This window comes from Heteronotia binoei, chromosome 6 (genome assembly GCF_032191835.1).
Source record: "Heteronotia binoei isolate CCM8104 ecotype False Entrance Well chromosome 6, APGP_CSIRO_Hbin_v1, whole genome shotgun sequence".
NCBI classification, from domain to species: domain Eukaryota; kingdom Metazoa; phylum Chordata; class Lepidosauria; order Squamata; family Gekkonidae; genus Heteronotia; species Heteronotia binoei.
Window position 1 is genome coordinate 102,405,511 of NC_083228.1, and position 15,843 is coordinate 102,421,353.

At 42.9% G+C, this 15,843-nt stretch overlaps 1 protein-coding gene across 1 annotated transcript in view; it reads right to left on the reverse strand.

The window, feature by feature from the left end:
• DNER (delta/notch like EGF repeat containing) overlaps positions 1-15,843 on the reverse strand; it is a 263,614-nt gene that overhangs the window by 39,143 nt on the left and 208,628 nt on the right. The gene's annotated exons all lie outside the window — the stretch shown is intronic.

Genomic DNA, 15,843 nt, shown 5'->3' on the forward strand with positions numbered 1-15,843 from the left:
CAGTAATGCAAAATGCAGTGTGACACAGTGCAGTAACCCAATGCAAATACTGGTTGCTCTTAATAAATAGTTGTCAAGCTAGTCCAAAAGTGTGGCTCAGCCAACAGTATTCTTCTCGCCACTTCAGACTTGACCACCTTGAGAAAGCAGAGTTGTACTGGTAATCGATAATGTCCGTTTTTGCGTAGCCTTAGTCTTCAGCTCACATAAATCTCAGATCAATGTTCCCATGTCTGAAATAAATTCCAAAAGGGGAAAAAACATATTCTAGCTGTCAGGATGTCTATCGCCTTCCTTTGGATTGAAATATGATCCTTCTACTCCTAGGCTCAGCGTCCTTTCATTCTTTAGCCATATAATCACCCCAGGTCTCCTGGGAACAGGTAAATATTCACCTTAGGTCAGCAAACAAAAGGCCTAGTACCTTTAGGCCTAGTACCTTTAGGGGCTTTTACATGAAGGATGACTTTTCAGAAATGTATGCATGATTTTACAATTTGTGGCATTGGAATCATTTAGTTCAAACAACTATAAAATAATGAAGCAACTCAGATGTTCCTTATCTGCCCTGAGCCTGCTTTGCGGGGAGGGCGGGATAGAAATAAAAAGTATTATTATTATTATTATTATTATTATTATTATTATTATTATTATTATTATTATTATTATTTGTAATTCGTGAGAAAAATCTCGAGTCATGCTTTTGAGCCAGATGAAGTTTCTTTGTCCTCTGGAAGGACACAGCTGGCTGCAGCTAAATATGGCTTCTTCCCCTGGCTGCCTATGAACCTCTTTTTAGAAATGAGCAATTCTCTGCTTATCTTTTCCTTTCAATGTGTAAGGTATGAGGAACCACATTTCTGTCACTCATGGGGAATCTAGACACAGGTTGGGAATTCCTTAAAAAGGAACTATGAAACTCCTCAGGGGTAGTACCAATGATAATGAGGAAGGGCTCATTATCAACAGCCCGAATCTGAAGAAGTGCCTCAGAATATCTATGTATTCCTATAGTGTATGTATACCTATAGTGTAGCCACAGAATTTTTCACCAAGAAAGAGAAAAACAGTTATTTTCTTGTTCTGGGAAATGAGGGACACGGATCTATAAACAAAATATGGTTTTGTTAGAATATAAATTTAGGTACCTCTGCTCCTACAATATTATGCATAAGAGGGTGCCTTTTGTATTGAATATATGCAAATTATGGACTAAATATAATTACATGATTAAGCTCAAAGTCTACAATTAAAGCAACTCTGATTGTATATGCAAATGAGTATTTACCAGTAAAAAAAGTTATCAAACAAGTATATTAATATAAAGAAATAGAAAATAAACACACAGGAAGAGGCCTCCTCACTGTGAACATGGAAAATACTGAAAATTTCTCAACTCCTCATGATATTTGCATTTTTTACAGCAATGAAATGAAGACAAAAGAGCCTTGGGGACAGCATTATTATCATTGGCAGTACAAACCAGTAAGCTGACCAAGTTTTAAGGAGAATGTGAGATTTACTAAAGGGAACAAATAAACAGAAGCCAGAGAAAGAAACATCACACTTAAAATACGGTTCAGAAATACAAAGAAATGTTTTTGTTGACAAAATTTGCCACCAGGTTTCTGAGGGCAGTAAAGTGACCTAATCAGAGGATATCCTTACATCTTGTAGTGAAAGATAGACTCTGGAAATAAAGTAAGCCCATGGAACATTTCACAGATAAAGTGAGCAAGGTAATGAAGACAGGTTTCAGATAAAGGAGTTTAATTACTTGGCTTGGAAATGGCCATAAAAACAAGAGATTGAAATATTCTGAGGAAGTGTAATATTGTTTTATAATGCATTTGGTGAGCTGGTTGGTGAATGCAATCAATTTAGTCCTAGAAGCACAAAGCCAAATGTGATAATGAAGTTAGCTCGCAGGATTAGTGATGATAAAATCTTCCAATATGAAATAGACAGCTGGGCATATTAAGTAAGCAAGCAAGAGAAACAGTTTTGATTGTTCATTTACAATCATAGGGTAACCCAAAATTTATGCCGTACAAAAGATAATAAAATGAACTTTAATATTTGCAGCAATGATCCTCGTCTAAATTTACTATATTTATTTATGTTGGTATATTCCCAACTACCTTTCCATTGACAGAACACTCAAGTTGCTTACAGAAATTTATGGGGAGAAAATGACACCAATCTAGCCAGAGCATTTTAACAAAAAGAAACTTTAATGAAGAAAAACAGCTCTACAAGCATCATTTAATTACATGTCATATTTGCACCCTCCCCTTCCCTCCAGAAATCTTTAATAGTATATGTGGAGTTAACCCATTTAATGTAAATGTTTGAATGCAAGTCTCTGTGGATTTAAACCAGCTAATATATAATAGAAAAATAATTATAGCATGAAGCAAAAATAATTAGGTGGGTACAAAAATGGATAGAGGTTTGACTGCAGTAAATATTTTGTGTATAACTAATTAAAATGTGTATAAATTTAGTTGTTTTGGGGGAACCTATGAAAACACTGCATTCTGTGACATTTAGAAAGTAAATAATTAGTATACGCACAATGCCATCCTAAGCTGATCTACTCAATAAGGCTTACTCCCAGGAAACTATTCTTAGAATTGCACTGATAATGTACTATAAACAAATGATTAAGGAGTCAACTACATTATTATCTTCAATTGTTTACACTCATTTTTCCATGTTCCATACAGTCATACAACAGTTGTGGGAAACTAGTTGGGAGGGAGAGGGGACAGCCCAAACGTTCTCAGAATGGCTCTGTGGGGGAGGCAGGGGCTAACCCCAGGCAATAAATAAAGCCAGCTCCCCACACAAAAAAACCACACAGGGGGAGTTATTTCACTTTGGAGCAGTAAAATCAGTGAAATCTCCCCCCCCCATACAGTTTGCATGGGGGGGGGGGAAATGCTTGGGAGGAGGCAGAAGGCTTTTTTTATCTCCCCATCCCCCAGCCCAGGTTATTCCTTGGGATCTCTCTCTCTCTCTCTTTTTTTTTTTACAAGCACTTCCCCACAGCTGTTGTGAGGCTGTGGGGAGCCTCCAAAAATGAGTATAAATAAGTGAAAAGGGCAGGGCTTTTTAAATGTGGTAACATGCCAGAACAGAGTTCCAGAACTTCAAGGAAACAAAATTCTCAAAAAAAGTCTAAAAGTTCATGAGAAGCGCCAAGGAAGCATGACAGTCTTTGATTCATGTTAAAGAACAGTTGTTTCAAAGTCATCAATCCTCATTAGGCACCAAAAGCAAAACCCCAAAAAGAACTGAGGAAGTTGGTGACATGTCTAAAGTTTAACAAAGCAGGAATCAAGGTGCACCTTTAATAGCAACCAATTTTTATTTAGAATGTAAGCTTTTGTGTGCTCTTAAGCACACTTCATCAGATGAGGAATCCGGCACAGTGAGCAAAGCCATACATAGCTGAGCAGAGTCATACATAGCTGGTAGGCAGTGGCCCAGAATGCAACATGGTACAGATTTAAGAACCAATGACAGTGAAGTAAAATTATCTGGTAGGCAGTGGTTTAGAATGTAAAATGGTACAATGACAGAATAGTAACATTAACAAATTGAGCAAACCTTTGATCTGAGTCTAAAGTTTGGAAACTGCTTTAAAGTAGGGGTAAATATGTAGTGCATGAAAATAATTTTGTTTCAAAGAATTCCTTGTATTTCTCCTTCATTTCCCTCTTGAGAGTTCCAGCACCTCTTTTCCAATTAAAAAAAAAGCCCGGGAAAAAGGTGACATGTAGTTGAACCCCTAACTAAGCAATGAAATGTAGAGTTTCCCTAGTTTAATTCTACTGAAATCAATGCTGTAGCATTATATGATTGCACTGTAGTCAGGTTAAAAGGGGGATATTAATGCAGAATATGCATGGGATAAAATAGACAATTAATTGAGCTATGAGGTCACTAGATTGCTTGTTTCTTTTTAAAAGAAACATCTCAAATGAATACAGATGAACATCTCCCCCCAACATAACTCTGGTCTCTGCAGTCAGAACACTGGAAATCAAATGGAGCTAGTTCATGTGAAAAAGAGTCCAAGGCATGATAGATTCCACAGCCGCTGCTTGCCAGAAAAGCTACATTTTTGTTATTTGTATAAACAGTTCCAGTCACAGAATCCTTTAATACAAGAGAAATTTGACTCCCAAAGAATGGTGAATGCAGAATTTGGAAAATATGCTTGTTTGAATCCACCCACTGCAAAACTTGCTTCATTTTGTGGATTTGCTCAGTACCATGGTCATTACCAAACTGAATACTTTTGCCCAGGGCTTTTTTTTTTTTTAGCAGGAATGCATATAGGGTTGCCAAGTTCAATTCAAGAAATATCTGGGGTCTTTGGGGGTGGAGCCAGGAGCCTTTGGGGATGGAGCCAGGAGCAAGGGTGTGACAAGCATAATTGAACTCCAGGGGTGTTCTGGCCCTCACTTTTAAAAGGACTGCACACCTTTTTAAATGCCTTCCTTCCATAGGAAATAATGAAGGATAGGGGCACCTTCTTTTGGGGCTCATAGCACTGGACCCCCGATCCAATCTTTTCGAAACTTGGGAGGTATTTTGGGGAGAGGCACTGGATGCTCTACTGAAAATATGGTGCCTCTACCTCAAAAAACAGCCTGGGGATTGGCAACCCTAACACTCATACTTGCTCTGAGACCAAAGCAAAACAAATGGAGGGACTCTGCTTTGACAAAGCAAACTGCTTCTGACCCTTCCCAATGAAGTACTTCCTGCTCTTATTTAAAGGCACATGCACACATTTTAAAATGAAGCCTATGTGCAGGTTTCTAAAGCTGTGGGGGAAGCCTGTAAAACCGAGGGATCCCCTGCTGGGACCTGGGGACTGGGAAGCCTAAATGCACAGGAACACGGTTCTGGCTGGCTTGGTGTCAGGGGTGTGGCCTAACATGAAAATGAGTTCCTGCTGGGCTTTTTCTACAACAAAAGCCCTGCTTTTGCCATGAGCACACTATGTCCTGAATGTAGCAGGCACATTAGAGCTGCTTGTCGTACCAAGAGAAACAAGGAATGCATTGAGGTATAGAGTTTGTACACCAAGCATGGACTCATTCAACAGCTGGAAAATAAACTGCTCACCAAACAGAAAACACTACCATGTTCCATAGGGAAGAATAATCTACCATTATCTCAACAGCTCCCAAAAAGCATTGACCAAAACCTGGAGAAAAATGCCCTATCTCTTTAATAGAGGTTTAATGTGTGGAAATGGGCAACCAAAGCTTTTTGATGTCATGGAAGTAAATACTATCTGGTAAATAATATCCCATGGAACTGCTATTAAAGACATAAGGCATTTTTTCCCACTCCAGGTAGCTGGCAATCCTATTTCCAAATGGTGTTTTGGATCTTATCACTGTGCCAAAGAGTTGTGCAGACAAACCACTAGGGAGAATTGATCCACAGGTTCACACAACAAAGCGACATGTTAATGGGAGAGTCAGAGTGGCCAGGCCATAGTCTCTGGGAAGGAGAGTTAAAAAGGATGTGAGCACATTACAGTGTGCCACCAATCTGTGATGCAGCAACAGCATATCTGAGTTGGATTGCAACCCACAAAATTCACATAGATAAAGAAGAGTGTTGTAGGAAGGGGTGAAACACAATTCTGTTATGGATGGAGAGTACCTTTCAAAGAGCCTTCCAGCCCACCCACACCTGCCTTCCCTCTTGTCTTTTTCAACCCTGCAACAGACAAGAAGTACCACTCTGGTTCAAGGGATTGACTGGAGAGGACCCAGAGTTCCCTCCCTGCCCCTGGGTAGCTTCCTCTTCAGTTAAGGCATACCCTGCTGTAAGGCCAAGTATGATGCTGAGCATGAAGAATCCAGGCAGAATTTACAGAAAAGACTTATTACCAAATATAGTCCATTTAAAGATGGCGGAGGGGGCTCATGCTTACATACTAATTGACTAAATAAGAGAAAAATTGTAAAAATGGAGAAAAAATAACCCTGGGTGATACTCCCATAAAAAGAAGTTGGCTGGAAAAACTAGAGTTCACCAATACAACTGTTTTGCTGGACTTAACACTCTTTCAACACCTGCTCCCCTTGAGGCCAGTTTCCCTCCTCTGGGGTAAGGGATCATATCATCTCTCTCTGATAGCAGCCTCTCTGCTGCCTAGCTCCTGGGAGAGAACAACCTATCTCCTTGTTCAGGCCAGGTCTCATATGCTCTGTCTCTAGGTTCTGCTTCCTCAACAGAAACTGGCTTACATTTTCCTTCCAATTCCATCAGGCACAGTTCCAGGTTTTAAGGGTATCTGGAAAACGTATGCCCAGAGGGAAAATTGACAGCACAGTTCCAGACCTTTGAAGGGGACAGAGGGTTCTCCAAGTCTTGAACCTGGGAAAGGGAAGGCAGTATATCAGGGATGGCCAACGGTAGCTCTTCAGATGTTTTTTGCCTACAACTGCCATCAGCCCCAGCCATTGACCATGCTGGCTGGGGCTAATGGGAGTTGTAGGCAAAAAACATTTGGAGAACTACCGCTGGCCATCCCTGCAGTATAATAGTAGCAGAGAGACCCTTTGTACACCTTGACTGACACACTATATATAACTCGGGAGAAAATCAGTGATGAGTGACTGTAGGTGTGCCAAGTCATGGAACATCTGCAGGTCAAAGAAGCAAGGCAAGGGAAGGAGATTAGCCTACTAGCACCTAAGAGAGAGAGAGTACTCCTTCCCTAGATTGGAGGTATAAGGGTGCCATAAAGGGCTCCATTCTATCTAGGAATAACCCCTCACTCAAGTGAATAAATGATTGCTCAGCTACAGACAACCACAATTTGTAATCTTATTAGTCTTGCCAGACTCATACACAATCGCACAGAAAGCCAATCATCTGTAGCCATATGATCAAGCAATTTTTACCAATTAGAAATCTGAAGATGCAGGGAAAGGTTAACAAAAAGATTATTTTACCATGTGACTGGAAATGGCATACAACGGTCATCAAGTACTTTGTTGTGACTTGTGGCGAGTTTACCAGTGGTGGCCACATGGTAAACGGTAACTTACAGTCATCCATATGAACATGAAGGAGCTGCTGTTAACTGTAGAAGTAGCAGGTTATGCAGCTTTTGAGGCATACATACTTAAAGAACTAACTTGGCAATAATTTGATTGTAAATATAATTTTATCATTATTAGGGAAAAGTATTTCCTAAAGGGTCAAACCCTATTAAATACTTAGAGGCTTCTATAGTCTACTGTTCTGAGACAGAACATGGTTAATTTGCCCATAAATGGTCTTGTCTGATGGGGGGGAGGGGTGGGCTCCCTCTTGGGTATCCTGCCCCCCCAGGGAAAGTGTATGCGCAATACATAGCCTCTCCTTCCCGGTGTAGTGAACGCCACGTGGTCACTGTCCAGCTATGCCTGGCAGATGGTCACTGCAATGGCCTCTCCTGCATTACTGCATCCGTGGCAACAACTTCCCGCTGGTCCCCCCCCCCCCCCCCCGTTTCTCACAGAGATTGCCACGTCATGGTGCGACCGAATGTTCGGTGGTATAACCGGATGGGCAGGCTGGGCTCACCAACCTCGCCAGCCAAGAGAAGGAAAACTCTAACATCAAACCCGTGCAGATAGAGCTCGTTAATGTAACACCTACCACCTGGAGGACTCGCTGCCGGCGTCCCGGCTTACTGGGCCATGGCAGATGACCCCAAGGTGAAAGGGTGGAGCCAGTACCGCGCACACTGTGCTTCACCTAAAAATTCCTCTGCGCGGGCCTGAAGGGCATATCCACATCCACAACCCACAAGACACCAAGTCCTGCAGCGATGGGCAAGGGGCGAAACGGAAGTTGGACGATGCCACTGGAAGCCGCAGTCCTGATCCTGCATGTAGGCGGTTCAGGGTATTGGTCGCCTGATGCTGACCCGGAGACGAAAGCATCTTTCGGCAGCACCCTGAACGACCAAGCAGCCTTATCTAGGGACAGCACTGCTTGCTCCACACGGAGAGGGGCCTAGAAAAGGTGGCCTAAACAAAGCTCGTCTCCCCCACCCCAGTTGGCTAGCCGCGGTCAACGGGCACCCTTACTTGCGGTCAAAAAATAACAACAAAGAAAAGGCATGCACCTGCCTCACAAAGTGTGCAAAGACTTAAGCTTGCGTGTTGGAACATCAGAACCATGCTTGACACAGTAGACAGTGGTCGCCCTGAAAGACGCTCTGCTCTAGTTGCCCACGAACTTCTCAGGCTGAATATTGACATAGCAGCTCTCAGTGAGGTCCGTTTCCCTGAGGAAGGTAGTCTTCAAGAACATGGTGCTGGCTATACCCTCTACTGGTCGGGTAAGTCAAAAGCTGAGAGCCGCCTTTCTGGCGTTGGCTTCATGGTCAGGAACTCCATTGCCTCCAAACTCAAAAACCTGCCAACAGGTCACTCAGATCGCATCATGTCCATGCGCCTCCCACTTCAAAACAAGCAGCATGCAACACTCTTCAGTGTGTATGCCCCAACCCTTCAAGCAGATCCTGCAGAAAAGAACAAGTTCTATGCTGATCTACGCAACCTCATACGGAAGACCCCTACAGAGGACAAGGTGATCATCCTTGGCGACTTTAATGCCAGAGTAGGTAAAGACTCGGAAGCCTGGAAAGGAGTACTTGGCAAACACGGCATTGGCAACTGCAATGATAACGGGCGCCTCCTGCTAGAATTCTGCACGGAGCACCAGCTCACCATCACCAACACTATCTTTCAGCAGAAGAACAGCCTGAAGACAACCTGGATGCACCCACGGTCCAAGCACTGGCACCTTATCGACTACATTCTGGTGCGCCAGAGAGACCTTCGAGATGTCTTACACACCCAAGTAATGCCCAGTGCGGAATGTCATACGGATCATCGTCTTGTACGCTGCAATCTCCGTCTTCACTTTAAACCAACACCAGGAGAGGAGGTATCCCTCGGAGGATGCTTCAGGTTGGCAGCCTTCAGTCAGCCGAAGTTAAAGCTGCCTTCCAGGCAAAACTCCAGTCAAGAATTGAGGACCCCAGTTGCCCCACAGACCCTTCTCCAGAAGCACTCTGGGAACACCTAAAAACTACCATCCTGTCGATCTCTGAAGAAGTCCTCGGGTTCTCCACAAGGAAAAACAAGGACTGGTTTGACGAGAACAATCAAGAGATCCAAGAATTACTAGCAAAAAAGAGATCTGCCTACCAAGCACATCTTGCTCAGCCCTCCTGTCCCGGGAAAAAAGCAATCTTTCGTGCTGCATGTAGCAACCTCCAGCGCAAGCTTCGAGACATTCAGAACGAGTGGTGGACCAAGCTTGCAGAGAGAACCCAGCTATGTGCAGACACTGGTGATTTAAGAGGGTTCTACGAAGCCCTGAAGGCAGTATATGGCCCATCATATCAGGCTCAGAGTCCCTTGCGTAGTGCAGACGGCCAAGTGCTCCTCACAGACAAGGCATCCATACTGAACCAGTGGTCGGAGTATTTTCAGGCTCTCTTCAGTGCCAACCGCATAGTTCAAGATTCAGCAATCCACCTCACCCCACTTCAACCAGTAAAAACAGAGTTGGATGAGATCCCCACCCTAGAAGAGACTGTTAAAGCCATCAAGCAACTGAAAAGTGGCAAGGCAGCGGGAGTTGATGGAATCCCACCAGAGATCTGGAAGCATGGGGGCACGGTACTACGTAGCACACTTCACAAAGTACTTGTCACCTGCTGGGAACAAGGCAAACTACCACAGGACTTTTGCGATGCAATCATCATCACTCTACACAAGAACAAAGGAGAAAAGTCAGACTGCTCCAACTACCGGGGGATAATCCTGCTCTCCATCGCAGGCAAAATCCTTGCTAGAATACTCCTGAACAGACTGGTGCCCACCATTGCAGAAGAACTCCTCCCAGAGAGCCAGTGCGGCTTCAGAGCTAACAGGAGCACCACCAACATGGTATTTGTTCTCAGGCAGCTCCAAGAGAAATGCAGGGAACAGAACAAGGGTCTATATGTGACTTTTGTCGACCTTACCAAAGCTTTCGATACCGTTAGCAGGAAAGGCCTGTGGCAAATCTTGGAACGTTTAGGATGTCCCCCAAGGTTCCTCAGCATGATCATCCAGCTACATGAAGACCAGCGAGGCCAAGTCAGACACTGCAACGACCTCTCGGAGCCCTTCCCAATAGGCACAGGTGTAAAGCAAGGCTGCGTTCTCGCGCCAACTCTCTTTACGATCTTCTTTAGCATGATGCTTCAAAGAGCCGCAGTAGATCTACATGATGACGATGGTGTCTACATCCGCTATCGCACTGATGGCAGCCTGTTCAACCTGAGGCGACTAAAGGCTCACTCCAAGACAATGGAAGAACTCATCCTAGAGCTACTGTTTGCTGATGATGCTGCACTCGTCTCCCACTCGGTATCAGCTCTGCAGCATATGACGTCCTGCTTTGCAGAGGCTGCCAAGTTATTCGGCCTAGAAGTTAGTCTGAAGAAGACAGAAGTTCTCCACCAGCCTGCACCCCAGGAAGATTATCACCCTCCCTGCATCACTGTGGGTGAATCAGTTCTGAAGACAGTTCAGCAGTTCAGCTACCTGGGGTGCATCATCTCCTCAGATGCCAAGATCGACAAGGAGATTGACAACAGGCTGGCAAAGGCAAATCGTGCATTTGGCCGACTGCACAAAAGAGTGTGGAGCAACAAGCATCTGAAAAAAGGCACAAAGATCAATGTTTACAAAGCGGTTGTGATGACAACCCTCATCTACGGCTCCGAATCGTGGGTTTTATACCGTCATCACCTGCGACTCCTTGAGCACTTTCATCAGCGCTGCCTTCGCACCATCCTCAACATCCACTGGAGTGACTTTGTGACCAACACTGAAGTCCTCAAGAGGGCGGAGGTTACAAGCATCGAAGCACTGCTGTTGAAGATGCAGCTGCGCTGGGCAGGGCATATTTCTAGGATGGAAAACCACCGCCTTCCCAAGATTGCTCTGTATGGCGAACTTTCCACCGGCCATCAAAATAGAGGGGCACCAAAGAAGAGGTACAAGGACTCCTTGAAGAAATCCCTTGGCACCTGTCGCATCAACCATCACCAGTGGTCTGACCTAGCCTCAGATCGCAAAGCATGGAGGCACACCATCCACCAGGCTGTCTCTTCCTTTGAGAACGCACGCATGGTCTTGAGGACAAAAGGAGATTGAGGAAGAATCGCACTGCTACAGCACCAACCCCAAATCAGACTTTTCCCTGCAATCACTGTGGCTGGATCTGCCTGTCCCGCATTGGTCTTGTCAGCCACCAGCGAGCCTGCAGCAGACGTGGACTACTGCACCCTTCTTAAATCTTCGTTCGCGAAGTCAAGCCGAGAGAGACAGAGAGGTCTTGTCTGATTTACATAACAGTTTGTGTCATTATTTGTGTCAGTAAATCTGATAACATGTAACAAGTCATTACAGAGCATCAACACTTTCTGAAATCTTGGAGGTCAAATACAACTTAGAGGTCAAACACAAAACGGTACAACTCCAGCATGAAATTTGAAGTGAAATGAAAGAAGCTCCTTCTCTTAATATATTCTAAAGCTGAAATGTGACATCCCATAGGAATTACTGAAATCTTTAAGTATGAGTAGTTAAGTCTGAAACATCTTGTGGAATTATTGTTATCATTATTTTACCAGTGGCCTTAGATGTTCTCTCCATTTTAATTGCTTAAGAGCCTCACTTTTCTTTCCTCCTGTCATGTCATGTATATGTTTGAGCTATGCTTTAACAATTCCTCATTAGTTCTATTCTTTTTTAAAAATTAATGGCTGTTAGCACCCATCTCATGCTACTGAGCAATTAGAAGTTCCAAGGACAGCAGAATGGAACTTGGATACCTGAGCACACTGGAGACTTGTATTTGTTTTGTAATGTTTGTTTCCTTTACAAACTTGTAACTGGAACATAAGCAAATGGACAGTCCTGTAGCCAGAGACCAGTCCAGTGACCCCAGTGCAAGATGCCCAGCCAGCAGCAGTTATAGCCATTTCTAAGGATGAAACTGCAGTTCCAGACTTTTCTTCTCCCTTTGTTTAAAATCAAAACACAAACACATATCTGTTCCTCTCACACTCCCTGCAAAGCAGGCAGTGTAGACCCCACTCCCACAAGTAAATAATTTGGAAGGGGGGAGGGGCTGATAACCATCTATTGCCATTATTGTGCTTAAGCTCCTGACTATTTATCAGGCCACATTTTAGACAAATGATAATGACATTCCCAAATTCATAACACTTCTCTTCTCTTTTTCTTTTCTCGTGAAGTTATCTATTGCCACTGTCTCTTGCTCATTATATTTCATGGTTCTATACATTACTTCTCCTGGAAATGAAGCATTTTAGCTTTAAACTGTATTCCGGCCTGTGGCCTACCTTTCCCCAGTGTGCTGAATTAGCAATTTGAAACACAAAGCCTCCTCTCAGCATGCAGTTACAATTAAGTGCAATGGGGAGAAAATGCAACAAATTGAGAATTTAGCCATGAGAAAACTGACGCTGAAACAAAAGATTTCAGGGCAATCTCAAAAATAGCATTAGGTGCAACTTAACACACTACTCTACCAAAGCAGCTGCTTCCCAGGCATTTGCAAAGTGTCTGACCTCACACCCACGAACCTCAAACCTATCCTCAAAATAAGGTAACAAATGGATTGGGCATATGTGTGCAAGAGGAAAATCATTGTCATAACTGACAAAAAGAAAAGTAAGTGAAAATTAGTGGTTATTAAATTCAATGGATAAAATTTGACTTTATTGTGATCTATACATTGTGATTTTCTTTCTTACTCTAGAAATCTTTTGTACTCTGATACTTGTTAGCATTATTTATTCACTTAATTTTTCTCCACTTGCCTCCTCAATGGAGACCCAAAGTGGATTCCAACATTCTCCCCTTCTCCATTTTATCCTTACAACATCCCTGTGAAGTCAGTTAGGCTATGATTGAGTAACTGGCCCAAGGTCACCCAGCAAGCTTCCACAACAGAGCAGTGAAATCTGAAATTTTGTACCATAATTTAAGAAAGGCAGGGTATATATGTTTTAAGAATTCTTGAAAACATTATCTTTATCATGAAGACTTGTCAGGTTACATTTTTATTTTTATTAAGATTGGTGACAATCTGAAGTGAGAAACACAGTAAGAAATAAAACCAAAAATGTGTAAATAATCCAAATTACAATAAAATCTGTGAAACTACAAAAAACTGGGGTGTTTAATGATTTACAACTACTTTACTTAGGAGTAAAGTATCAACCTAAATGGTGCAAAGAAAAACATGTGCACAGAACCTAACTATCTACGAGTCTGGCAAAGTTTTTATGAATTCCAGTCCACAACAAAAAGTGCTCCTTGCCAATTTAACAGACTTGGCAGAAATTCAACAGGTAGGATGAATCGGTCCACAAAAAGCCTTTCTTTTCAAAGGAGCCTAGTTTTGCAGACATGTTTTATCAAAAAACTGAATTCACAAGTTCTGCAACTTCAGTAGAACTATTTCAAGAGGACATAAAAATCTTCCACTAAGCATCATTTTACTGCTTAGATTGAAGACTTCTATGTTAAAATTTCCCTCCCTTCCAAGAAAGAATGTGTAACTGCCAAGGCAACTCACCTGATCGGTCACAGGGCTAAGACTGGTTGAGAGAAATGCTGTTTCCTGGGGAATCATGAAAATATTTTGAAAGGACAGACAGGCTGTCTTAAATTCTTGAGAATGAATTTAAGGTTAAGAGATCCAGGAGCTGTTCTAAAAAGCCTTCAACTGCCTCTGACATAGCCTACCTGACCCAATGCTAGGTAAGTCAGATGATTTTTAAGGCTGACAATATCTTACGCTTTGGTTTTATGTTATGAAATAGCCTAAATGGTGCACTGCTGAAAAAACTAACAACAAAAGATGTTACCAGTCCACGTTTCCATTGCAGAGGTTAACTGCAACAACACAAAGATCCTCAGCCTCAGATTTCTGAGTGGATATCTGTATCCTGTTGTGAAACAGAATTGATAGGCAGCTCTTTCTGCATTTGCCTGCCAACAGTAACACCTATTTGGCCAATTTAGCCTTAAGGCCACAGAAACAAGCTCTGGATGCCCAAAAGACCTATAGGTGACACATTCACATTAATACTGAATTGCCCCCCAAATACTTTACTGTTCCATATACCTACTGCTCAAATACTTATCCAATTTTCTTTTTTAGAAAGATTTATTTGGCTAGAATAGAATTTGGACAGAATTCTTTGGAAAGTCAATTTAGGTTTGGCTACGTCCCAATGTCTGATTGTCTGAGAGTACTGCTGCTATTTTTATAACCGGGGTGGGGTGGGGGGCGACAGCTTTTAAGAAATTACTGAAAATACAAGATCCAAACTGCTGACATAGTTTATAGAGGGGTCCAGCTGCTGGCTCTAGATGGGGTGCCATTGATACCGGCCCCTAAGGTCAAGAGCTTGGGCGTGCTCCTTGAGTCCTCCCTTACAACGGAGGCCCAGGTAGCAGCCACTATTAGATCCGCCTTTTTTCATCTTCGGCAGATGCGGCAGCTGGCTCCTTTTCTGGAGCACAATGACATAGCAATGGTGATCCATGCTACTGTCACCTCAAGAATAGATCACTGTAATTCTCTCTAAATGGGGCTACCCTTGATACTGACTCGGAAACTACAGTTAGTGCAGAACGCTCCGGCACAGCTGTTAATGAGGCTCTCTCGATGGGAGCACATTCAGCCAGTGCTGAAAGAGCTGCATTGGCTACCTATTGTGTCCAAATCTGCTTCAGGGTGTTGGTATTGACCTTTAAAGCCCTTTATGGTCAGGGACCTGTTTATCTGCAGGACCGCCTTTCCCCATATATCCCCCAGAGAGCACTGCGTTCAGGGACAAAAAAATCTGCTGTCCACCCCTGGACCAAAGGAGGCCAGGCTGCGTTTGACATGAGCCAGGGCCTTCTCGGTGGCAGCACCAGAGTTATGGAATGCTCTCCTGGAGGCCATAAGGGCCCTGCGGGACCTTCCTACATTCCGCAGAGCCTGTAAGACCAAATTGTTTTGACAGGCCTTTGATGCTTAAACTGAGAGAGAGCTGCCACCTGACATCAGCTAGAGTTCCTGGTGACCAACCATCTGAAAAGCAGAACCACCAACATAGTAAGGGTACAGCACTGTGGAATAGTTTTTAAATTTTAATTATATTAATGTTTTATAGATTTTATTGACTTATTGTTTTAATCGTGTAAACGACTGTTGTAAGCCGCCCTGAGTCCACTTGCGGAGAGGGCGGGATAAAAGTCTAATGAAAATAAATAAATAAATAAATAACCGGGATGGGGGGCAACAGCTTTTAAGAAATTACTGAAATACAAGATCCAAACTGCTGACATAGTTTATAGGTCTCAGCATAGCTGTTAAATGGGTCACTCATTATAACAATTTACTCCAAGGAGAAATAAAAGCCCAGACTTCAAAGCTATTACAAGCACACTTTAATTGTTAAGCAGGTATGCACAGGGAAATAATGATTAGCTACAAGGAAAGTCTTCATCTACAGCATCACCAACTGTACAAGTTGATGTAAATAGTAAAAGATAACTAGAACAGATAAAGTAAAAAAATAACTAGAACAGACTGGGAACAGAAATATTATCAGTGAGCTCCATCCTTAAATTAACTGATGGTGACTAATCCAAGCCCTATGTTATTGAAAGTTTCCAGTTGCAATAAATTTAGAAGCAATCAACACACATCTGGCAT